We start from the raw sequence: 25,347 nt of genomic DNA on the forward strand, positions 1-25,347 counted from the left end.
CTGCTTTTGACTTTTTTCCAATCACTTAAAGATGGAAAAATCGTTCTTAGCTCATGATCACTACAAAAGCAGGTGACAGGCTGGATGCGGCCTGAGAGCTGCAGCTGACCCCCTGATCAAGGCTCTCACTTTCTTCAGGGTTGTACATGAAGAGTGAGTGAGTAAGGGTCCCAGCGGCCACGGGAACAGACTGCCCCTTCCCTGCAGGTGGAAAGGAGTAACAAACGCATTCTGAAGGGTACATACCCACCCCTCCTGGAGAAGGAGAAGGTGAGGCGCGAAAGATAATGGAACCAGACAGAGATCCTACTGAAGCCCCGTTCCCTTTACTTTCCATCATATCATCACGCTTATTTCCCTCAAAGCGCTTATTACAGTCAGTTCCTGTCTTGGCCATCTGTTTACTTGGGCGGTGGGTTAAGTTTTTTTAATGCTATTTTAAATGTGCATTTTTCCTCCTTAAATCTCCCCCACTTTCTGTCTTCGCTTCCTCCCCTTTCTCAATTCCAGCAGCTGCCTTGTTGCACTGCCCCAGGAGAGACGAGACAGGACAAGAAGTAGAAACAGCCTGAGTGTCCTGCCGGCTTCCCAAAGCCCAGTCTACTGGGTGAAATGGGGTGGACTGGGGTATAACCAGAATGTTTGGGAGAAACGCAGTGTGACGTAAAATAGGGGTTTCTCTCCAGGTGGGGGGCAGGAAGAGAACCCTCGGGGAGCTGATGAGAGCAGAGGGCTCCACAGGGCCCAGTGGGACAAGCCCGCCCGGGGGAGGGCTAGGAGGGAGGCGGGGACTGAGGGTCTCCAGGGAAGCCTGAGGCTCTCTCTATACCTCGACGGAGGGTACGGAAAGGGCAGAGCGAGTGACCCGATGAAGCCAGGCACCCCGAAACAAGCAGCATGTGAGCAGCGACCAGTATGCAGGCCCGTGGCCAAAGACAGACGCCCTTGCCTTGGTCTTTGGTACCATGAAGAACCTCTGGGTGGGGTGAAGTAGAGAGCATCTGGATGTAATCAAGTTTAGGAGGTAAAGATTCCCCTTAGACCAGACAATTTTCCCATCACGCGTGAGGAAGAGGGAAATGGGGAGAAGGCGCTGAGAGCAGAGGATTCGCTGTGCCTGGAGAAAGAAGCGGAGGCCAGGGAGCGGATCAGCAGCCCTGAGAATGGAAGACACGTGTCCTCAGACCTCAGACAGAGACCGGCAGAGGTCACAGGGTGCCCAAGAGAAAACTAGTGGGGGGAGGGTTGAGGTGATGAAGTTGTGGAGACCCTCCCTGGGATTTCTGCATCTTAGCGTGATTCACAGGAAGCAGAGTGACCTCTACGGCTTCAAGAGTAGCAGAGAAACTGGACCAAAGCGGCCTGCGCAGACAGGAACGCAGCTGTCGCGGCAGCAACACTGCGACTGATAATGAGGAAACAGCGTGAAGACTCAAGCACCTGGGACTCCCTGCTGTACTCACAGCATCGCGACGGGGTGGGGTGGGAGACAGAGAGACCCAAATCACCCGAGCCAAGTTCCCAGGGATGAGAGTTTCAAATAAAATCGAGACGGAAACATAAAAACATGAAGTCGTTTGTCTAGTATCCTCAGTCGATGGACATGAATGGTATGCCCACTGCCCAAACCTCTGGCCTGTCTTCTCCAGTTAGAATGTAAACTCCCCAAAGCCTCATTCGCCTCTAAGTATTTCAGGACTTAGAAAGTTCCCGGTACGAAACTGTTGCTCCGTAAATCCTGTAAAATAAATAAAATGGTGACTCTTGTGCCGATGCGGGCAGTGAGTCTAACAGAAATTAAGCCCCTTTGGACAAAGACCCACAGCTAATAAACAAATGATGGAATGAAAATAAATAAAAGTTGGAAATTACAGCAAAACCCGAACCTGGAAAACGCGTCAGAGCTTTATTCAGAGCACTTTGGGTCATTTCTCGACGGGAAATGGGGTTTGAACCTCAGCCTATGGACCATGAAAGATTATGATCTTGGCCTTAGCACTGAAAACATGGCTCGGGACAAGGAGTTAGACACATGCTGACTTCAAATCAGACATCCCTTTTCTAGTTTCCAAAATTTGTGGTATCAATACATGATGTCCATCTGCTTTGGTGATCCTGGCAAGGAACTCTTTCAAGAACTAGGCTTGAACGACTATGAAATTATTATTTTTCTTAAAGCAAAATGCAACTGTGAGATATTGCTGAAAACAAAGATATATTACTCAAAAATACACTGCTCATCAACGTTAGTAGGACTGAAGACTCTTTACTTTCAAAGAGTTTCTAACTGTATTTATTTTTAAATAAATTTAGGACTGTGCTGTTTATATTGTCATACAGTCGTTTAGTTTATTTTGTAAAACTCAAGTAATTTATTTATTTTCTGGCTGTGCTGCACGGCATGCGGGATCTCAGTTCCACGACCAGGGATCGAACCTGTGCCCCCTGCAGTGGAAGCACGGAGTCTGTACCACGGGACCACCAGGGAAGTCCCCTAACTTATTTAATAAATAAATTTACTTTTGTCGCTGCAAGAGAAAATAGAATTTGACTGTTTTGGGGGTTATTTTGGCCACTGACTTTAAAGGTCTGAAGTGCATTTCCCCTTCCTCTGTCTAAATGACTATACATGTTGGGGGTGGCATCATATTAGTGCCTTGGAGATGTGCGTGCATAGTAAATAAAGAAACATTATAGAACACTGAAAGAGAAACCAAATCACCCTCAATTATATTTTAGAATGACTGGCCTTCAATATTTTCAGATGGCTTTCTAGGGTGTAAGTATAGAAAGAATTCGTAAAGACTGCTTAAATCGATGTATTTTGAAACCACTTACAAATGATGGCATTCATGTGAGGATGATTCCTTTAAGAATCATTACAGCCTCAAAATAGATATGTTAAAATACACATGGAAAAACCTCTCAGACATTAACTAGACTAGTAGAAAAGGTCTATGTCAACCTACTTTCTATAGAGAACACTTGGTTTCAGATTTGGTAGGAATCTGTCCATTTTTAGGTTCAGACAGGATGCCGTCTTTCCAAAGTCAACAATGTCCTTTTCACTGCAATACAGAAATTACCACACACTGACAAGTGTATTTTGTGACTTACCTGTATCTTTAAGCCCAGGATTTTAAAAAAACTGTTTCAAGCTCGAACACAATGCTTAGTTTAGGTCTAGAATTCCACAAATATTTAATAAATGAACAGATAAATGAATACTGGAATTCAGCTACATGAAAAGTATACAAGGAGTTTCCAGAAAATTCTTTTATCACCTAATTCTCTCTAAGGCACCTACTCCTGTGTGTCATGATGGTCTTTCCCACCCTGTGACTCTTCACCCGTCACACAGCCTTGGGAATATGCTTCTCACATATCAAAAATTCTGCAAAAATTACTGTCAAAAACATATGCTTTTGACCCGGCATCCACATGAGGTTTGGAGAACAAAGACAGGGTTTTCTTTCCTTCTCAGACCATATTTGGGAATGAAACAAGTGGATCCTGTGAGAATATGCCCCATTGCATTCGGCAATAAAGCAGCAGCAGCAGCGGTTTCCTTGTAACGCAGGGCATACCAGAGCAGCCTGAGCTTGTTCTGATGTTCCTAATGATGCCCTGCACGGCACCTGTCTCCAGTTCCGCTGCCATTTGTGCCACCATTTTCACTCTGGTGACAAATGAGAGATGCACACTTGAAGAGAAACTATCGGAGACTGGGAGGGGGAAAATCAATTTCAAAGCCCCAAAGGCAGCCAGTGCAGAAGGTCACCGAACACTAACAGTTGCTTTGTGGCTTTGGAACCTTGATGGGGGATTCTATTAACAACAACAAACAGACAAGCACCGTGGAACCGAGTGGCACCATTAACTGTAACGCCGTGAGGCAGCGAAAACATAAATGGGGAGAATCACTCAGTATTAAGCACAATTAATAGTTGCTCGTTTTTCCTCTGAAGTTGGAAGATCCGTTTCTTTGTTGATGTGCCTTCACACCAGCCTTTCCATTTCAGCTTTCCGCCTTTGGTTCATATATTTCTAACTGACTCTGTGATGGGGCTTTCTCTGGGCCATGCCACAAATTTTAAATTACCGTCTAAAAAATGACATAGATGAACTTATTTACAAAGCAGAAAGAGACTCACAGACTTAGAAAACAAATTTATGGTTACCAAAGGGGAAAGCTGGGGGAGGGATAAATTAGGGGATTGGGATTAACATATACACACTACTATATACAAAACAGATCATCAACAAGGACCTACGGCAGAGCACAGGGAACTACACTCAATACTCTGTAATAACTTATATGGAAAAGAATCTGAAAAAGAATAGATACATGTATATGTATAACTGAATCACTTTGCTGTACACCTGAAACTAACACAATATTGTAAATTAACTACACTCCAATATAAAATAAAAAAGGAAATTAGTAGGGACACAGACTGAATCTCCTTGTCCTTCTTGCTGTCTCCATTCCCACCTTTTGGTCACCGTCGGTAACTCTGTCCTTAATGTTTCTCTAACTGACGGATTTAGGGGTAATTTTCAATTACCATTCTTTTCTGCCTGCCCCCTCCTCCCAACCAGTATTCAACCAGTCAGAGAATCTTGCATTCTTTCCTTTACAGCATTTCTCCTTTGCTTTTTTCTCTGTTTTATTCTTTTCTCTTCTTTTCTTTTGCCAGGGTGGAGAAGTTTTTCTGAGTTCTTATACCTCAACTTCCTCTTTTTAATTTGTTTGGCAAACACCAAGAATGGGCACAGTAACATTTTCAGTTCAAATTTCCTTCTACTCTCAAGTGAAATGTCATGTTTTAAGTACGGAACCTGCACAATACACTGAATTACTTCTATATGTCCAGTCATAACTTCTATCTACCTTTACCTCAGACCACTTACAATTGCTTTTTCTTGCTGTTTTCCTCAATCTCTCAGCAGGTACACTTTGTTCCTTAGTAACTCTTCACTTTTGATTGTTTCTGTCTTCCAAAGTAATCACCACAAAACTTACTATTGTTAAGATTTTTAGTGGAAAAATAATCAGATTTTTGGAGTAAATGTGCCTTTCTATATTATATGTCATATCAATTTATTCACTGCTCATTTTATAAGATCCTAACATCAAGTACAAAATTAAACAACTTATAAAATACAATTAAATTGTAAGCTTACAAGCGTCACCAGGAAACAAACAGGTTAATATTAGTCTTTTGTTCAGAAGCTTAACATAATCATGATACTCCTCTAAACTCAAGAACATGGTTTAATAAATCAGAAATTATAGGAACCAGACGAGAAGCATCCCTGGAAAATGTGTTAGAGCATCATTTAAAGCCGTGCGCGTCATTTCCTCAGTGGGACATTAGGACAGAAGATAAAAGTCAAAAAGAAAGTGTGCAACCACTGAATGAAATTTTAATTAGATTAACTTCATAATTGGTTATCTTCATAGACAAGAAGGTTTTTTATTTCTTCCATGTTTTATACAGTATTAAAAACCTTTTGAGAGATGAGCAAACAAATCAGATGATTAGGATGAAAAGAGAATAGTAGTGAGTGTTCAGTTCCTGTCCCTAAGGCACAGCTGAAACCTTCACTGGTGACACACAGACACCTGGAAAGCTATTTCTATTGTCTAAAACCTGATACATCTTATGGGGAGAAAGGCTCCATTGCACAGGAAGTGATGCTTTCTTCCTCTTCTTATAGTCTTTGTTGAACAGAGAGAGTAATTTACATCAAACTAAACGTGAGCTGTTTAAATGTCTTGATGCCTTGCCTTCTAGTTATGTTTCTAGGCAAATCAATAAAAATTTTACCTATAACATAGATTGCTTGCTGCAAACTGGATGCTCTGATTTCAAAGACCACGTGCCAGTAAGAAGAAAGATTGGCAATATTTGGCCAAATTTACAACACTTTCAGAATCCAAAGTTCTCACTTAAGAGCTAAGGATGGGCTTCCCTGGTGGCGCAGCTGTTGAGAGTCCTCCTGCTGATGCAGGGGACACGGGTTCGTGCCCCGGTCCGGAAAGATCCCACATGCCGCGGAGCGGCTGAGCCCGTGAGCCATGGCTGCTGAGCCTGCGCGTCCGGAGCCTGTGCTCCACAACGGGAGAGGCCACAGCAGTGAGAGGCCCGCGTACCGCAAAAAAAAAAAAAGAGCTAAGGAAATTTTAAGTTATAGGTTCTTTTTCCTTCTGGCAAAATATAACTTTCTGGATTTAAGAGGCTTATTAAAGGTCTCATAAGATTTCCTCAACATCAAACAGCTCTTCTGAAATGACATTTTCAGATTTAAAGCAAATGAATCCCACACTTGTGGACTAAATTTACCTGGTAATATATGAAGGCTAAAATTAACTACTGAGTTCAAAATAGTTTTAGTCACTTGATGATGCCCAAACAATGGATGGTTTGCCTGGAATTCATTTTAAGATAAAATACTTTCTAAAAATTTTCAAAATATACAAAAATTTAATTATTGTGTTATCTTTCATATTGCCCATTATCACTCACTTAATTACCTGTAATCTATCATTGAGAGTATATACATTAAATATTGCATGAGTTAAAACAGACCCAAATATTTGTCAGTATTTACTTATTTATAAATTTATTTCATTTATTTATTTTTGGCTGCTTTGGTTCTTCGTTGCTGTGTGCAGCTTTCTCTAGTTGTGTCACACAGGCTCAGTAGTTGTGGCTTGCGGGCTTAGTTGCTCCGCGGCATGTGGGATCTTCCCGGACCAGGGCTCAAACCCGTGTCCCCTGCATTGGCAGGCGGATTCTTAACCACTGCACCACCAGGGGAGCCCTGTCTGTATATATTTATAAGAAATGATAAAACTGAAAGATGATATTAACTATTGTCTGAGCACTTTGAACCTTAAAACCTGGGCTTCATTATCACAGTCTTCAGAATTTTCACTATCAAATTCTGATTTTTCAATTCCAAAGCCAAGTGGATTATCTGCTAAATATATACTTAGCAGCATTTGGTAACTGATTAAGAGGTTGAAAAAGCAGTTTATCTAAGTGGTGTGCTTTAGGATAATGATGCAAGCAAATATAAAATTTTGGGCAGCTACTAAACAGAAAACTAAAGAACGCAAGCGCGTGTAGAAAATCAGCTGTTTCTATTCAAGGCTGGGTTCCTACTGGTTTTCCTTACCTTTCAGCGACTGATTCTCAACAGATATCCAGAGACATCTGCAATTACTTACTGTGCTTAAACACCTAGCTGTTTGGAAAGAAACCTCCATCAGTCAAGGATGATGGCCCTAAGCAGTTCTGTGACGATTCCGGAACTAAGAGATTGCGGAGGCTGCTATGAATTCTCAGGGAGAAGCCTACCCACACTAACATCTGCATGAGACTGCAAAAAGTATTCTGCAGTCACCTATCTTTCTCATGGAAGCGGGTCCATCAGACTGATGACGGACTCACAGATTTTGGTAGGGCCTTGTGAACTTACATACTCAAGGGTCAGGCCACCAACATGAGGAGAAAGGTACTTCGAGACTATTACATACATTAAAGCAATGGTTCTCAAACTTCAGTTTATATCAGAATCCCTTGGCAGACTTGTTAGAGAAGTTCTGGGGTGCAACGCCAGCAGCTAATGCAGCTGGTCCAGGGACCACGTTTTATTCAAGACTCCCATCCAGATTGTACAACAAAACAGAAAGTCAGTTCAAAAGACTCCTGCTTAGACAGTCACTGCTGCCAGCTCACTTCAAGTAGTCAATTCAGAGCAACTGTAATTTGTACAATACGAGGCTCAATCCATCTGATCTCAGAATCAAATGGTTTAGATATTTCATTGCTTTGTGTCATTTCACTCAACTCCTTACTTCCAATACCCCCCCCCTTCATTGTTCCTCCCTTTCAGTTTCACCTGTCTGTTAAGAAATTGGTTGCTTCATCCTTTTTAATCTCATTGCTACTTTTAAATGTCTACCATGTTTATTGGTCTTTACTTTATCTCTAAATTAGACACCAGTATCCATTCTCTCCTGGCTCTTCCCTTTCCTAGAGGTATCTATATTTCCATGTGCTTATCAAACATTCAGCAATATACTACCTTATTTCACAAGTACCTTCTTTTAGGGAGTTCTTTCCTTTTCTCTTTGAACTTGACACTTGGACTTGTGAGTCATGTAGAAGGCTAGCTGATGATTCACCTTGGGTATTTACAGCTTCCCAAAAGGTTTCACTACTTTTCTTCATAGACATGATGCTATTTCTCTACTCTTAACCTTTTTGGTTGGAATTGTTTTTATATATTCTTTTTTTCCTCTAAAAACTTTGCTTCAATGTATTACCTGGATTAAAATCTATCTAGGAGAGAAACAGCTATCTCTACTCATTCTCTTTATCTATTAGAAGAGACTTCTGGAAACCTCAGTTCTAAACATTTAAAAAGCACTGTATACACACACACAAACATAACCTCCTTACTCCTTTACACATCTGCTACTTTGAGGGGAAGGAAAAAAATAAGAGTATTTTCCCACACAACATGCCTTCTCCCTAAGTCTTCTCCTTTGAAGCAGCTGAGGACAAAGCAGTGACAATCGAGGTGCTGCCCCCAGCACTGGCCACGGCGGGTGCCCCACCACACACACCCTGACAAAGGCTGCAGCAGTGGCAGCTTCTGATCCACAAAGCTACATGATGAAAAAAAGTTGTTGCCCTGAAGTTCAGAGGTAGCAGAAATCCCCCACTGAATCCTCATTATTACGGGTGAAGTTTTTTCTTTCATCCTTTACATATTATATTAAAACGTGCTTTCAAGGGTGGGAGTGACAGAACCAGTGAAGAGTAGTACTTAACTGGTAGAAGGAAAGTAAAAAGTATTTGGAGGACTAGTGTTTAACTAACTTCTTCAATAACCACTATGGTAGCCGCAGCCCTGGCCAAAAGCTTTAACTAAGAATAAAAAATTATCAAACGGGACCTAAAACCGGAAGAGGCTTGTCTCAAGCGGGGATTAAAAAGGTGAAACAGTTAAGAAAAATAAAACTTACCTCGAGTGAGTTAATGATAAACTGAACCTCAATATTTTTTCACTTTGCATTTTGATCATTTAATTTCTGCTAATTTTTAAATAGGACGAGTCTAGAAAAGGTGATGTGTGCATGTGTGTGGGTGTGTGTGTAAATTTTCTAAGAATTGGACAGGGCTCGTTCAAAATGGATTAATTGGGAGTTCCCTGGTGGAACAGTGGTTAAGAATCCGCCTGCCAATGCAGGGGACATGGGTTTGATCCCTGGTCCGGGAAGATCCCATATGCCGCAGGGCAACTAAACTCGTGCGCCACAACTACTGAGCCCGAGCACTGCAACTTCTGAAGCCTGTGCGCCTACAGCCCGTGCTCCGCAACAAGAGAAGCCACTGCAATGAGAAGCCCGCGCACTGCAAAGAAGAGTAGCCCCTGCTCGCCGCAACTAGAGAAAGCCTGCACGCAGCAACGAAGACTCAACGCAGCTCCCCCCCACAAAAACGTGTACTTTCTAAAAAAACCCCCCAAAACAAAATGGACTAATTATTTTGCTTCTAATATAAGGCATTATTATTATAAATCTAATTGAAAATGCTTTATAGTATAATATACTGTGCATCCCTGAATTGCAAAAAAAGGAAATATTTTAGACTCCTACTAATTAAAATGCCTCTTCTTGTACTACCTTTAAATTAATTATGGTATGCATTTAAAGAAAAATATTCTAAATAAGAAAATTAAACATCCTCCAAGTGAGTAATCAGCATTAGAATGTAAATTACATATTTTGACATGAAAACAGAAAAGTATGTAATGATTCTAGCTGTGACACAGTGAGTTAGTGAGGCTGATAAACTATTTCATGCTGATAGCATGTTGTGTTCTCAAATCTATTACACTTTTGAATTGATGTGCTATTATCTTTGGACAACTTTCACACTAGGAGGTGATCCCAGCAAGAAAAATGTCTTAAATGAAAAGCTTATAAACAAGATACATTTCACTGCTGTCACCTGAATTAATATGAGCTATTAGTGGTTGTACAAGAGGTTTGAGAAAAAAATTGTTTTATAATATTTTACAAAAAATTGCAGTATGAATGTATTAATAATTATACATTTTAGCAATTGCCTCTGTATCAATTTATAATCATACTGAATGTACAACAGGTACGTGGTAAATACAGCATTATGTGTTAACTGATCTCTGAAAATTGGGAGGCAAAATTCTAGACAGTATTAAGGTGATTTGTGGGAAATACATTTTAGTGAATTCTCTACTGTCTTATACGTTCACTTTTCAGTCTTAAGCAAGAGACATAAAATATAAAATTTAAGTATAACCACAGTTGTAAAAAATAAATAGGTCTACAATAGGAGGCAAAGTATTTTTATTATGACTTGTTTTAACTTAGACATGTTTATAATCAGGTAACAAGTCATGTTATACAGTTTGCTTGGGAGCGTCAAGAACTGAACAATCAGATTAAATATGCAAACTTCTTTTTAACCATTATCAAGATGGCTAAAATAGTTAAATAGTCTTTGTTATATTTTAATTATTTTAACTGTGTAGCCATGGTATCAAATGCCCAAATCTATATTAGATATTTTCCTACATGTTTTAAGATATCAATTACACTGGGCTTCCCTGGTGGCGCAGTGGTTGAGAGTCTGCCTGCCGATGCAGGGGACACGGGTTCGTGCCCCGGTCCGGGAAGATCCCACATGCTGCAGAGCGGCCGGGCCTGTGAGCCATGGCCGCTGAGCCTGCGCATCCGGAGCCTGAGCTCCGCAACGGGAGAGGCCACAACAGTGAGAGGCCGCGTACCGCAAAAAAAGAAAAAATAAATAAATTAAAAAATATCAATTACACTACTGTTGGCAGTTATTACATACTAAATATATTAAAATTAAGATGGAAATGAAAAAGATCTTAAAATTCCTATGTGCTGGGCTTCCCTGGTGGTGCAGTGGTTGAGAATCTGCCTGCCAATGCAGGGGACGCGGGTTCGAGCCCTGGTCTGGGAGGATCCCACATGCCGCGGAGCAACTGGGCCCATGAGCCACAACTACTGAGCCTGTGCGTCTGGAGTCTGTGCTCCGCAGCAAGAGAGGCCGCGACAGTGAGAGGCCCCTGCACAGTGATGAAGAGTGGCCCCTGCTTGCCACAACTACAGAAAGCCCTCGCACAGAAACGAAGACCCAACACAGTCAAAAATAAATAAATAAATTTATTTAAAAAAAAAATCCCTATGTGCTATTTGAACAAGATTTAATCTACTTAATTATTAATTCATTTAATTATTGATGGCTTAAAATTGCTCAGCAAAGCTCTTTCCATAAATTTGAGAAGGAAGTGTGAATATAGGTAAAGAGAAGAATTTCAGGTGTCGATGTAAGTTGATGAAGAATAAAAGAATTCCAGGGTTGTTAAGAGATGTTGAAGGTATCCTAATCAATCAGATGTGTGACAGTGAACAAGAAGGATTTAACAAAACAAAACAGAAAACAACCAGTGCAAAGAGTGGTGAGTGGTTTAAATGAGGCTGATTGAGGACCTATTTACTGTGTACAAAGAAAAAATCATGTAATTTAAACTTCATAAAATCTCCACTCTGTGTGATTGTAAACTGCTTTTTTTTAAGATGAGAAAACTGAGCCTTAACTTGGCAAAGTTAGTACAGGGGCAAAGTCATGACTTTTTGTCCTTAAAACTTACGTTTTTAACCAGTTATGTAATATAGTAGTAGTCGCCGAATGAGCTGTGCATCTTAATGCATGTGTAAAGCACCCTTCTATCTGCATTTATCTCGTATTTAAAAAATAAGATACCAGGCTTTTACGATACTGAATACACGGATGACTGTGGAGCTTTGGAGCTTACAGCCAGTCCTTTTGTTGGAAAGTCATTAATGTTCATGAGGTATACTGAGACAGAGAAAAGAGCTCACCAAGAGGAGGGGTTAGCAGTAACGTCCTCACCTTTTAGTTTTTGCAGCTTGTGTGTGATTAATTCAATACAAAAGTCTTCACTCATTCTTTGGGATGAGTAGTGGAGTGATCTTGCAAATCTTTTTTAACCACTCAAAGGTTATCCAGCGAGCTCATGGCAAAGCACCCCCAAAGAGTTATAAACCATAAAAATGGGTTAAATATATAAAATGGGTCCAAATTTGCTGACCTTTTCGGTGATGACAAGTGGCTGTCAGTAGTATGCTACCAAAAATTTATTTTTGAAAAACTTATTTATGTCTCTTTAAGGTGCAGGTGTTATTCAAGAATGAGTAAGAAAGTACTGCTGCTCTGAAGGAACTGTTAGTCCAGAGAGAATATTTTGAAAACGTGCATTTGGAATTATTTTCATTATAATTTTGTTGCCAAGAACGGTGATTGCCACCTATGCCAATTATCAGTTGTCTAAACTGCTTAAATGTCTGCAAAACATGGAATTTTAGTGGGTTTTGCCTTCGTTTACTTAAAAATGTGAAATTGCAAAAACATCCAATTAGTTTGCTAGAAAATGAAATTAGCCAAGATACAACAGATACTGTATGATCTCATTTATATGTCGAATCTAAAAAAATTAACTTCGGGACTTCCCTGGCGGTCCAGTGGTTAAGACTCTGTGCTCCCAATGCAGGGGGCGTGGGTTCAATCCCTGCTCAGGGAACTAAGATCCCACATGCTGTGCTGCACGGCCAAAAAAGAAAAAAAGAAGTCAAACTCATAGAACCAGAGAGCAGAATGGTCTGGTTGCCAAGACCAGGGCTGGGAGGCAGGGGAACTGGGGAGACACTTTCGGTTACAAGGTGAATAAGTCGGGAGCTAATGGGCAGCCTGGTCATTACAGATAATAATACTATATTGTGTACTTGAAATTGCTAAAAGAGTAGATCCTAAGTGTTCTCACCACACATACACACAAAAGATAACTGTGTGACGTGATGGGTGCGTTAATTAACTCAGATACACACACACACACACACATATACAAAATCATCATGTACACCTTAAAAAGACAAATTGTACAATCTAAATATATACAACTTCTATTTGTCAAAAGGAAGTATATATAATTGTTAGATAGGATTGAAAAATGTTTAAGGTATGATGACTTTGATATGTAATTATTTCATAAGTGTATATTTAATAAATAATTTACTAAATGAACAAACTTAATAGACTTAAATAAAAGAAAATTATTTAAAAATATTATCGGGGCTTCCCTGGTGGCGCTGTGGTTGAGAATTCGCCTGCCGATGCAGGGGACACGGGTTCGAGCCCTGGTCTGGGAAGATCCCACATGCCGTGGAGCAACTAGGCCCGTGAGCCACAGCTACTGAGCCTGCGCGTCTGGAGCCTGTGCTCCGCAACAAGAGAGGCCGTGACAGTGAGAGGCCCGTGCACAGCGATGAAGAGTGGCCCCCGCTTGCCGCAACTAAAGAAATCCCTCGCACAGAAACGAAGACCCAACACAGCCAAAATAAATAAACTAATTAAAAAAAATAAATAAATAAAATAAAAAATAAAAATATTATCTATTTCATTTCATCCTTTCAAGTTTTAGTCTTATATATGTATGATAACATGCATAAGATTAGTACATTGCTACAACTGTATAATTTTTAATTTGATAAATACATATATTTTGGAGTTGTGTACTTTATTTTTCTCTTTCATATGTAATAAAAAAAATGTGGAGACACTACAAGAAGAAAAGGTAATGAATTTGGAACCTGAGATCTAGCTGAATGCTAGTGACCACATGACCTCAGGCACTTTACTAAATCTCCATGTACCTTACAAAGAAGTTAATCTCTAAAATCAGTTCCCACCTTGACATTTGCTCTGGAATATAGTCCAATCTTTTTCAGAAGCAGTCATACCTTCTACAGGTCCTCCATAATAAACTTGAGTTTTTCATATGGGTACATTTCATAAACATCTGCTGAATGAATGAATGCATTCAGGCTTTATTTTATGAAGTATCACTACTCCACCACTATCTCAGATAATTTTTTCCCCATATTATGACTGTTAGCTTTTTCTAAAACAAACCCAAACCCTGTCGTTGAAAATGTACTTCATAATTTATTTCCTCTAGGAAGTCACCCAATTAAACTGAGGATATAGTGATCATTCTCACAATAACAAAATACCTAGCTCCAAAGCTGAGAACGCTACCTAATTGCTCACAGCAATTAATCAGCGTAAATTCCTGGTAATTGTCATTGCCTTCACTGCCTTGGTAGCTGTCATTTACCTTTATAAATGCTAACTCAATTATTTTGTTTTTAAAGGTACAGCATAAGAAGAGAATAAAGAAAAAAGAAACTGAAATGCCAGATACTTTACATATGATATTTCAAGGAACACTTACAAAATGTTTGTGGAGTATCATCAAAGGTTATCAGGTTATCAGGTAAAAATGTATAAGTACTTGGCCCAAGGTTATATAGCTAGTAGGATGTTGAGATTTTCACCCAGATCTGGTGTCTAGTACACCATGACCAGAAAGAAGCAATATTCTGTTAGTGCAGGATGTAACTGGAGCAAGATGACTTCTGATGGAAGCACTTTAAGTGGTTCAGAATATGAGGTGAGATGCTAAGAAATCATAAAGACGGTTTTAGCAGAATCAGAGGGGTTATCAAATAGAATTTATTAAACTTAGTTGGCTAATTGCATGTTCAAGAATTTAATCTTAATGGGCTAAGAAGAAAGGGTTCTGAGAATGGTGTAATATGACACAGACTCAGGTTTGCAATTAAGGGAGAAAGAAATCAAACAGGCACAAGAACGTCAAGGCAAAATGAAGAAATGCAGGAAAAGAAAAGCAGTTGTCTTTGACAGGGTATATATTAATTGGTGATGAAACCAGGGGATGAAATTTTAGAGAGAAACACATAGTTTTAAAATTGCACAATAAATTCTAGGAAAAGATAAAATCAACATGTAGTAATGATGTTAAGTAGAGACAACACACACACACACACACACACACACACAAAATCAAGGAAAGAGGACTGAAACATATTTTCACAGACAACATCAGTGAAGAGTAAAAGAAGTTTTTAGAACTTCCAAAACCAGTTGCCGAGGAAGAAGAGAGGTGTCTCAAAATGAATGGGTCATATCCAGAAAAAAATTATGATTAAATCACAGTCATTAGCTATGACCAGAGTAGTGGCACAGACGACCTTTTACTTTGATCATTTTCAGAGAAGCGACCAGAAATGTGCTAGGAGTAATTAAGAATTCATTACTCTAGATACTATGGAAATTCAGGTTATCATATATGAATATTTTATACAGATTGATGCTAGCCAAAACCAAACATTGCCAGAGTACACAGCATTTGCATCTGGTTGGAATTATGCTTTCAAAAATCATCTAAGGCCTGCAGCAAATGATTAATACATACCTTCTTGGTATCTTAATTACTATTAAAAAAAACTGGTTCACCTCAGTTAAACAAAATAACACTCCTACTCTTTTGTACAGTAACTTCATCATACTCAAAAAATACCTAAAGCTTTAAAAACCTTAAATATAACTGGGGTCTAACTTCTGACTGATGTGAAGACAATGCATGTACCAAGGCTTTTATGGATTAATTCCAAACATTTATTACTTTAGTTAACTAAATGTTTCAGGGATATGAATAGTTGCCTTTCATTATAATTTGAAGATTTTTTTTTTTTCTTCTCAAGAACAAAATTAACAGACTTGCAGAAATTCATGTACTTTTTGTTTAATGACAGGAATAGTGAAAAAAAAACCAAGAGATTTTATTCTGGTAAAACTATGGTTAAGGCTTGGACTACCTAACTCATAAAGATAAATTAGACATAATTATTCCAGTTAAGACAAATATGTTCTTCATTCCTGGAGAGAAGAGAGCTACTTAATAATAAAAGATATTCATTCAGCTGTTAAGCAATTGGGTTATCTAATCCTATGCAATGGTTGTTATTACTATTATTATTGTTTGGTCATATTTAGAAAAAACATTTATGAAGCACCTACTGCCAGATGAGTTGTTTACATTATTTCATTTAATACAACACTATTATGAGTAGGTATTATTATTGCATTGGAAATTGACCTCAGATTTAAATAAGTAAATAATTTGTAGATGACTACATGGAGAGTTTAAATGAGGGATCTACGATTAAAAATCAGGTCTGGGGCTTCCCTGGTGGCGCAGTGGTTGGGAGTCCGCCTGCCGATGCAGGGGGCGCGGGTTCGTGCCCCGGTCCGGGAAGATCCCACGTGCCGCGGAGCGGCTGGGCCCGTGAGCCATGGCCGCTGAGCCTGCGCGTCCGGAGCCTGTGCTCCGCAACGGGAGAGGCCACAACAGTGAGAGGCCCGCGTACCGCAAAAAAAAAAAAAAAAAAAAATCAGGTCTGACTGCAAAGCACATGTTCTTCTCATGATGCTAAACTGTGTTCATATCTCTACTAGATCTACCAGGTTTTATTCAGGAATATATATCAATATTGACTCCTGGGAATGACCTTTACTTTAGAGCTACAATCGGCCCACAGCCTACTTTCTCATTTTAATTATTGGCATGATGCCTGCTAAACAACCAAACTGAGACCGTAGCATTGCAACAATCCTGTATTAAAAATGATGCTTTTGCTTTCACTTGGTAATCATCTTTGAATCTTTATCTCATACTTCATTTTAGAATGAGGACTCTTTCAGTATAAGAGAATGGTTTCAGAAACCAAATTATAATGTTGCCAGAGACACATGGATCTTTGAGTAAAACCAGGATCAAATTTATCTTTGCTTAACATTTTTAGTTAATATATGATTTACCTTTAACATTTTACATTTAAGAAATTAAATTTGAACTTTTTGGGGAAAAAAAGTCATTCAACATGCTGACTTCAGTATATGCCCCCTCCTGTTCTCTTGATACTGTGAGAAGAAAATAAAGACGACCATTTTATGTATCATTTCTAGGAGTGACACATTTTGGGGGCCAACAGAAGCTTTCTCTGTGAAGGGGTTGACAAAGGGTTAAATATTTGCTACACATCGGCAACAGAAACTAGAAAGTTTCAAAGTAGGAGTCACACCTGTATTCAACCAAGGTCTGCCTTTCCACTGCCTCTAACTTGATCTCTGTTATTATTTACCTCATGTATAAAATAATTTGAACTTACAAAGTAACTTTACTCTTGGGAATAAAACTTCGCAGGGTAGCCATGTGCCTCTTTGCCCACCACAGCCTTGGTTCATGCCTGTAGCTCCGGTGTAACTGTTCACAGTCCCCTTTCACTCTCATATTACCCTAGTTTGATGATCGATTATATGGTTACGATAGAGCACAGGCGCTGAACTAGGGCTGCAACAGCTGCTGGAATTACCCTCCTCTCATTGAGACAAAAATTTTTAAGCCACAAATTGAAACAAGTCTTAAATATAAACACCTCCTAGCCAATGCTCCTGCATCACGCATCCGTCTTCCTCTGTCTTCCTATTACTCTTACAACTGGACACATATCCCTCTATGGGCCTTTTAACAAATACCGTAAGTTATTAAAGGTGAAATATTTCAAGAGATCTGGAATCCCTTGATTTTTACTATTCATTAGTATGTAATTTTCGATGAGTTTACTGGTTTTTTTTTTTTTTTAAACAAATGGAGATGGTGAGACTCTCAAAGATTAATTAAGAATATCTTAGGACTTCCCTGGTGGCGCAGTGGTTGAGAATCTGCCTGCTAATGCAGGGGACACGGGTTCGAGCCCTGGTCTGGGAAGATCCCACATGCCGCGGAGCGACTGGGCCTGTGAACCACAACTACTGAGCCTGCGTGTCTGGAGCCTGCGCTCCGCAACGAGAGGCCCGTGCACCGCGATGAAGAGTTACCCCCGCTCACCGCAACTAGAGAAAGCCCTCGCACAGAAACGGAGACCCAACACAGCCAAAAATAAATATAAAAATAAATGAATAAATAAAAGATTACTATTAAAAAAAAAGAATTTCTTATCCTAGATCCACATCTGATTTTGAAGTTTACGTTCAGTAACTTTAGCTTCTTCAGTTTTACCTCTCTTTACTGTATTTTGTGATTTTCTCTTTTCCCACAGGTGTCCTTGGGTTTCCTCAAACTATCTTTAACAAAAGGATATGGCATTACTCAGTAAACTTAAGTCAGTAGATTACCTTCCCAGTATATTTTACTTACAGCTGTATCTTTAATTACGGAGGATCTTACTACTTACTGCCTTGTTAAAGGTAGCTGGTTACCAGCTTGTAGGTAAAGGTACAATTTTTCAACTGGGAAGGCTCTACCCTGGTACTATACGGCCAGGATGTGTGTGTTGCTGCCTAGACTTCTAATAGGCAAGGCTGACTCAGACCTGATTGTCTTTCCTTTTCCTCAGAACCATTTAGAGTGAAGATAAAAGAGGGGGGAAAAAAGGAGAATATCTTACTTTAGTAAATGATACTTCTGATTAGGTTTTTCTTTTAAAAGATGTAGCAATTGATCTCACATTAAAGCAGCCCAAGACATCTTGATATTTGAATTAAAAATGCAATAATAAAAAGGTAATTTAATATGCAATTTCATACATTAATAATTAGCAAAGCATTGCTGAGCTACAAGGTAAAAAGCTATGGGAACATCACTAATGAACTATCAAGGCCAAAGTAGACTTCAATAAATGAGACTTTAATAAATCTTTTATTAAATAGCTACACATGAACCACTTGGTTAACATCTAATAGGTAACTACTAAGCTACGTAATTCACATATGTAAGTGAGCAACTTGCAGGCAATTAACTTTCCAATTGCTGAAGGTCAGGATTCTCAATGCGAGTCTCCGTACTGCACCTTTAAGTGGTGCTATCCTGAGTCAAGTGTACACTTTTCTTCAGCCGCTCTATATTCTGGTAGCAGCTATTACCATGTACGGAAGCAGCTGAAGTATAAAGTAAACAAAGGATGAGCTATAGGCTATCAGATGCCCTAAAAATGAATTATACAAAGTACAAGAAATACTGAACTCAAAGAAAAGGAGTCTTCAGAAAAGTTCTAAGCAAGTACTGGTGTCCTGTCTAGGCCCTTGTTTTTGTGTTACTTTTAGGAGATGATGAGATAATAAGAATATGCTTATAAATGGCAAATGCTTGTTCGCATCTTGATGTAACTCTAGATCTGAAACTCGCTGGAGATGGGCGACCAGAGCTACTCTGTTTAGTGGGTGGAAATGCACAGTACACAATAACATCGACAGTCTCCAGCGGCAGCAACGGCTAAATTCATTAGAGAAAGGACATACACACTTTTATGGAAGCAAGAAACTGCTGGTGAGAAAACATGCTTTTTACTAAATCAAAAGGAAAGCTACTGTTGAAACAGATAGGACACATCTTTTACGTCTTTTGTACCAAGTTTAGGTGCAAATGACTTGAGATTTTCATGGATTATTACATGCCACTTGTAACCAACTATTATCAGGATATGCTGAAAGGAGGAAAGGGGAAGAGACAAAGAGAAGAAACACCAGAGATCCTTATCTACACAGAACTGAATTTCAATCTTTATAGCTTACATACTTTAAATGACAGTTTCAGAAAAGTGACAATCAGTAGGATGAGTCTATGTATAAATAGCAATAATTACCAAAGACGAAACTCTACTAGATTAAAAAATAGTCAAAGGCAGACACAAGTCTGGATAAAGTCGTTAACATACTTGAAACTGAGAATCATGCTCAATAGGGAACCTTAACTAAAAAAGGAAAAATCAATGATAAATAAGACTGGTTGTTCACCTCAAGTTCCAGCCAAGCGAGACTATTAAAGAAACCACAGTGGCACTATGTCAGGACAGTGGGAAATTTTCACACCTCTGCCTAGGTTGATTCACTGAGTACCTACAAGTTGAAATGCCATTTTTTTTGGATTAGTAATAAGATGTGAACACTGGAAAAGGAGAAAATAACAAAATCATACTACAGATTGAAAAATTTCGGCATGATGTACAATTTTCAAATTCATTATACTTTCTATATATGTGTGTGAGAATATCAACTGATAGATTTTCTTACTACGTCAATTCATAAAACTATAAAATGTAACTCCATTGATGGTTCACGAACGGTATTGCTTTGAAATGGAATTTCAAATGGTACGGCTTTGAAATCGCCCTGAGAGTGATTTCTCATACGGTCTGAACTTAGAGAAATCAACTACAGTTTCACATGTAGCTACTGTGGGTTGTCCTCTAAGGAGCTACTTTCTTCCCTAACTTCCCAGCAACAAATATTCATTTGCACAACATGAGGAATAACAAGAACACACTTATCTTTCCCCCAAGTTATTCCAAATACCTGCTCTATAAGACGTGGCTTCAAGGAATACCAAGTTTCCTATCACTGGTTTTTGAGGCTTTTGTGCTAACTACCACGTCCCCTAAATTAAACACATTTCTGATGACCTAACTTGGCATATTTCATAAATATCTGTCAAAACAATTATTGTCAACTACAATGCAATTATCCATATTCAATTTGATGACTCAACTGGAAAATTACTTTTTTCCTAATAAATTTTTTTCCAAATGACAGTAGTGCATCAGTGTTGATTGTTCAGTGTGTGCTAATTAATGACACAGTAAGTTTAGCTCTGCGCTAAGAAGAAAATCTGTGTACGTGATGCTTTGCCTTTAAGTGAAAAAACCTGCTGTTGGCCTACTTCTCCTGCACTTTCTAACTTTTCCCAGAAGAGTGTTCAATATTACAAAATACATAATCAAACCCAACTACTCTTGGCTGACACTGTAGATGAAAAGACAAGGGTTCTTTGGAAACTTCTTTTTAGGTCAAGAGTAAAAGAAAAGACAGAAATACGTTATTGCTGACAACTAACTGTGAGGACATCCTGCTTGCTCGTCCTCAGGGCAGAACTGGTTTCGATCATGCAATTAATGGCAAAAAAAAAAAAAAAAAGGAATTTATTCATCATGAGACCCGTTTCTTCACCCAGAAGCTAACTTAAGTGCTGACTTTAGCCAGGGGCTCTACGGGGCAGGGCACCCTCCCAGGAGGTCCAGAGCCCTCTGGTTTCTGGCTTTATGTGGTGATGAGTCTTTTTCTCTGAACCTACTGGAACCTTAGGGCAAGAAAGAAATAAATACCAATAGGAGTGTTAGAGGAACACGGCCGCAAAGCTGCCAGTAGGAGACCCATGAGTTAGGGCACCACACTCTTTGCTTGTGTGATGCGTGACACAAAGGAGATGCTGACTGTTGAGGTCCTGGCCAAAGGAAGAAGGTAAGTTTTCTGTACCTGGAGATATTTAAAAATGAAACGAATTAGCTCAAAATAGCTCCTACTGACCTACACTCTGTGTGAGCAGGTTGCTAGCTGTGGCCTGAGATGTGCTAGAGTCATTAGGAACCTCACTGAAGCACCAGCATGTGTCAGAGAAAGAGCACTGAGCTGGCGAAGGTTCTGGAAGCGAAGGGGTCCACAGGCCATGCTGAGAGCGGGCCATGCTGCAGAAACGGGGCAAAATGATTTTGTACTGTTACAGATTCTCAACTGCATGATGAAGACCAGAGGATGGAAATTTCAGGAATCATAAGGAAGAATTTTCGAATAGAATTGTCTAAAAATGAATGGAAATAATGATGGAAGGAACCTTAAAGGTCCCATCTCCCTCACATTGCAAGAAACTAAAATATCCTTAACAAATGGTCCTCTGACTTGTGCTGCAGCATCATCAGTGGGGGTCCACTACGATTTTAGGATGTGATGGACAAAACGGAGTCTGTGAAAAGCAGGGATGTCTGGAACCAAGTAGATGCTCAATATAATCACTGAATCATGGGACTGAGAAACACATTTACATTTCCATCCTTTTCTCTATATGCCTGATCATCTGTAGATAAGAAAAAAAATGGTAGCAAAGAGAAGTTTCACTGAAGCCATTTATTCTCATCTCTTGTAGGCTAAAAAATGTGTGAAAAGGATAGGAAACTTCATTGGTCCAGCAACTAAAAGAGTACCAGTCATCTGGAACTGTTTCTAGAGAAGACAAAACAGAGAGTATATAAGAATGGTAAATCTCTCTTGGTGAGGAAAGGGTTGGACTAGTTTATCTTTCTATCTCAGATATTTAAAAAATATGGCTGTTGACTGTTGTCAAACATGCATTCTCCATGCAGGTACATTGTGTGGTCCTAACAATCAAATACTCTGAAAGTCCTAACTTCAAGGCTTACCTGCTTTCCAGTGGTACATTACTGCCAAGGACCCAGCTGTCCTGCAGCTGGACGGACTCGGGTGTGGTTTGCAGCTCGGCGGGCAAAGCAGCCGGCGGGGCCGGACTCTGGTTCCTCCTATTGGTCAGGGAGTTTCTATTGAGAGAAGTGATGGATGGGTGATGCTGTGCGGAGTGTTGCTTATGGGAAGGCGGCAGAGGCTGCAGGGTGGACTGGCCTTGGTTGCTTGCAGGTTGCTCTGAAAAAGGAAATGGAGACATTACATTTATGTGTGTATGCACATACACATCTACACGCACTACCAATTTCTTGGGGATCCACTGTAGATGAATTAGCATTAAAAACTGCATGTAGGGCTTCCCTGGTGGCGCAGCGGTTGGGAGTCCGCCTGCCGATGCAGAGGACACGGGTTCGTGCCCCGGTCCGGGAAGATCCCACACGCCGCGGAGCGGCTGGGCCCGTGAGCCGTGGCCGCCGAGCCTGCGCGTCCGGAGCCTGTGCTCCGCAACGGGAGAGGCCACGACAGTGAGAGGCCCGCGTACCGGGAAAAACAACAAAAAACTGCATGTAAATCCATAACCTAATACACTTGCCTATTGTTCTATTAAGCGGGTGTTCAGTGACATTCTCTAAGAGTAAGTTTACCCTTGATACACAAAGTTCTAATTAATATACCACAGATGGTAAAATTGCTTTTGGTTTTAATTTGTTTCAGATTTTTTTTTTCATCTGGTTTTATTAACACCTACAGAAAACAGCATCTGACAGCTCCCTTAATGTGCCCTTAGATTTCAGCTTTTTTAAACAAACCAACCCTGAAATTAAATGGGTAATTTCTGTAGAACACAAAGGTTTTGGAAATGCATATAATCCCTATAATTATTTAATGGAGTTTTTTTAAGCTTTATTTAACTGCAATAAATTATTACAAGCTAGTTGCTAAACAGCAGTAGACTACCCTAGCGCATTTCAAATAAGGCAGATCTGCACTGTGATCTACTAATAGACGCTAAGTATTCTTTAGCAGAAGGTCACTGTGTGAAGCAGATGTTGTTTCATGGATATTTAACAGACTGAATCACAGCTGATTACAACGTCAGAAGACTCATATACTTAATGACTGTTACATCCATTAGAACACATGCAGAACAGATTTTCCAATTTCACAGTATGCAGTAGAACTACATTTTGGTGTAAGTCATAAGTGATCAGAGCGACTCATGCCACTATGTCAGTGGTACAAATATTTTGTTCTAAACCGGAATCATAAAGGATCCAGCAACTTCAAAATATAAACACAACAGTGGGTTGTAACCAGGAAAAAATTCTCTAAAGCTAATAAGTCATAAGTTAAAATACGCAAATGAATGGAACATTTGAGACCCACTTCTCATTCTCATTACCTAGCTTTGGACATGCTAGAATGCACAAATACTACATTTTAGCCAACAGACAGATGACTCCTTAATTTAATGCTAAACTTATTATGGTTCCGCACACATAAGATGTCAATTTTTGACTAACTTCAGTTCAGAGTGCAATATAATTTTAAAGTGTTGTATTAAATCATGCTATTAATATAAATGCACATATTAAAAGAGAACAGGAAACACAGGGACTATCTTTCATCTACAGTGTGAACTCCAGCAGTGATTGTTAACACACTCTAACATTGTAATTCTGGCTGCATGAAATGGATACATGATATGTAAGAGTTTGAATACATAGTATCAAACCTCTTTACAGGGTACAACAATTAAAACTACTCCTCCCACAGTGTATAATATTAGTAACACCATGTTTCCAGGGGTCTCTAATAATCTGTATCATATCATTTAACAACTAGTTAATTTCTTACTCCTGAAATGAGGGACAGATATCACACCCAAATCTATGAAACAGAGTTGCTTCCTTGTACAGTCACTATTCTTGAAGATTCCCATTCTGGAAACTATAGAAATCTTACTTGGTCCACTGTTTTGGTGCTCATGAAAAGTTACGGAAGTCTAATTCTCAGTTAAAGTGAAATTAGCCTTTGAAGACATGGCAGGGTTAAAATAGCGCATACAGTTTTAATCATGTGAGAATAAAAGAAACAGTTTAAAATTCATGTAAGATTTATTATTCAGGTATCATTTAACTACTTAGCTTTGCTGTTCTTAGCATCAGTGCATATGATTAGAATCTCTATAGGTGTCTTTAAGGAACATTTCAAGAAGCTGTTTATAAGATGACATATAATAAGCTACAGTTACGGACTTCCCTGGTGGCGCAGTGGTTAAGAATCCGCCTGCCAATGCAGGGGACACGGGTTCGATCCCTGGTCGGGGAAGATCCCACATGCCACAGAGCAACTAAGCCCGTGTGCCACAACTACTGAGCCCGCACTCTAGAGTCCGCGAACCACAACTACTGAATTCGTGTGCTGCAACGAGAAGCCACCGCAATGAGAAGCCCGCACACCACAAGGAAGAGTAGCCCCCGCTCGCCGCAACTAGAGAGAAAGCCCACGCACAGCAACGAAGACCCAAACACAGCCAAAAAATGAATGAATAAATAAATAATAAAATTACTTAAAAAAAAAAATAAGCTACAGTTACGAGGGCCTAGACAAGGTCGGCCTCATAACAAAGAGAGAAAGAAGAGAAACATTTCATACATAACAATACATAACAAGAGAAACAATACATAACAAAGTATTACGACTGTGCCTAGAAAGAAGCAGATGACTCCATGTTTTTAAGTACAGCTCCATGAAGGAATGGTTTTATATTATAGATAGGTTACACAGAATAAATGATATATCAGATATTATACTATGTGGAGGGAAGAGCAGTGTCGTAGAAGTCAGGGTACCAAATTTACTTCCTAACTCTGTCAGTCATCATCATAGTGAGCCTCTGTTTCTTCAACTGTAATGTGGGAAATATTGCTTGCCAAAAAGTTTGTTAGGGTTTTTCATTGCATCTTACGAAAACCCGAACGGACTTTTTGGACAGTCCAATACCACTGTCCCATCCAGGTATTAGTGCAATCTAAAGATTCAATGAAAGGCACTCATTCATTCA

At 39.5% G+C, this 25,347-nt stretch overlaps 1 protein-coding gene across 1 annotated transcript in view; it reads right to left on the reverse strand.

The window, feature by feature from the left end:
* TENM3 (teneurin transmembrane protein 3) overlaps positions 1 to 25,347 on the reverse strand; it is a 317,283-nt gene that overhangs the window by 158,803 nt on the left and 133,133 nt on the right. The window contains exon 2 of the mRNA XM_082863864.1: positions 22,280 to 22,517. The gene's annotated coding sequence lies outside the window, so the exon portion shown is untranslated. The remainder of the gene's footprint in view (positions 1 to 22,279; positions 22,518 to 25,347) is intronic.

The sequence above is a fragment of the Leucopleurus acutus genome, assembly GCF_964270905.1.
Source record: "Leucopleurus acutus genome assembly, chromosome: 21".
Lineage (NCBI taxonomy): Eukaryota > Metazoa > Chordata > Mammalia > Artiodactyla > Delphinidae > Leucopleurus > Leucopleurus acutus.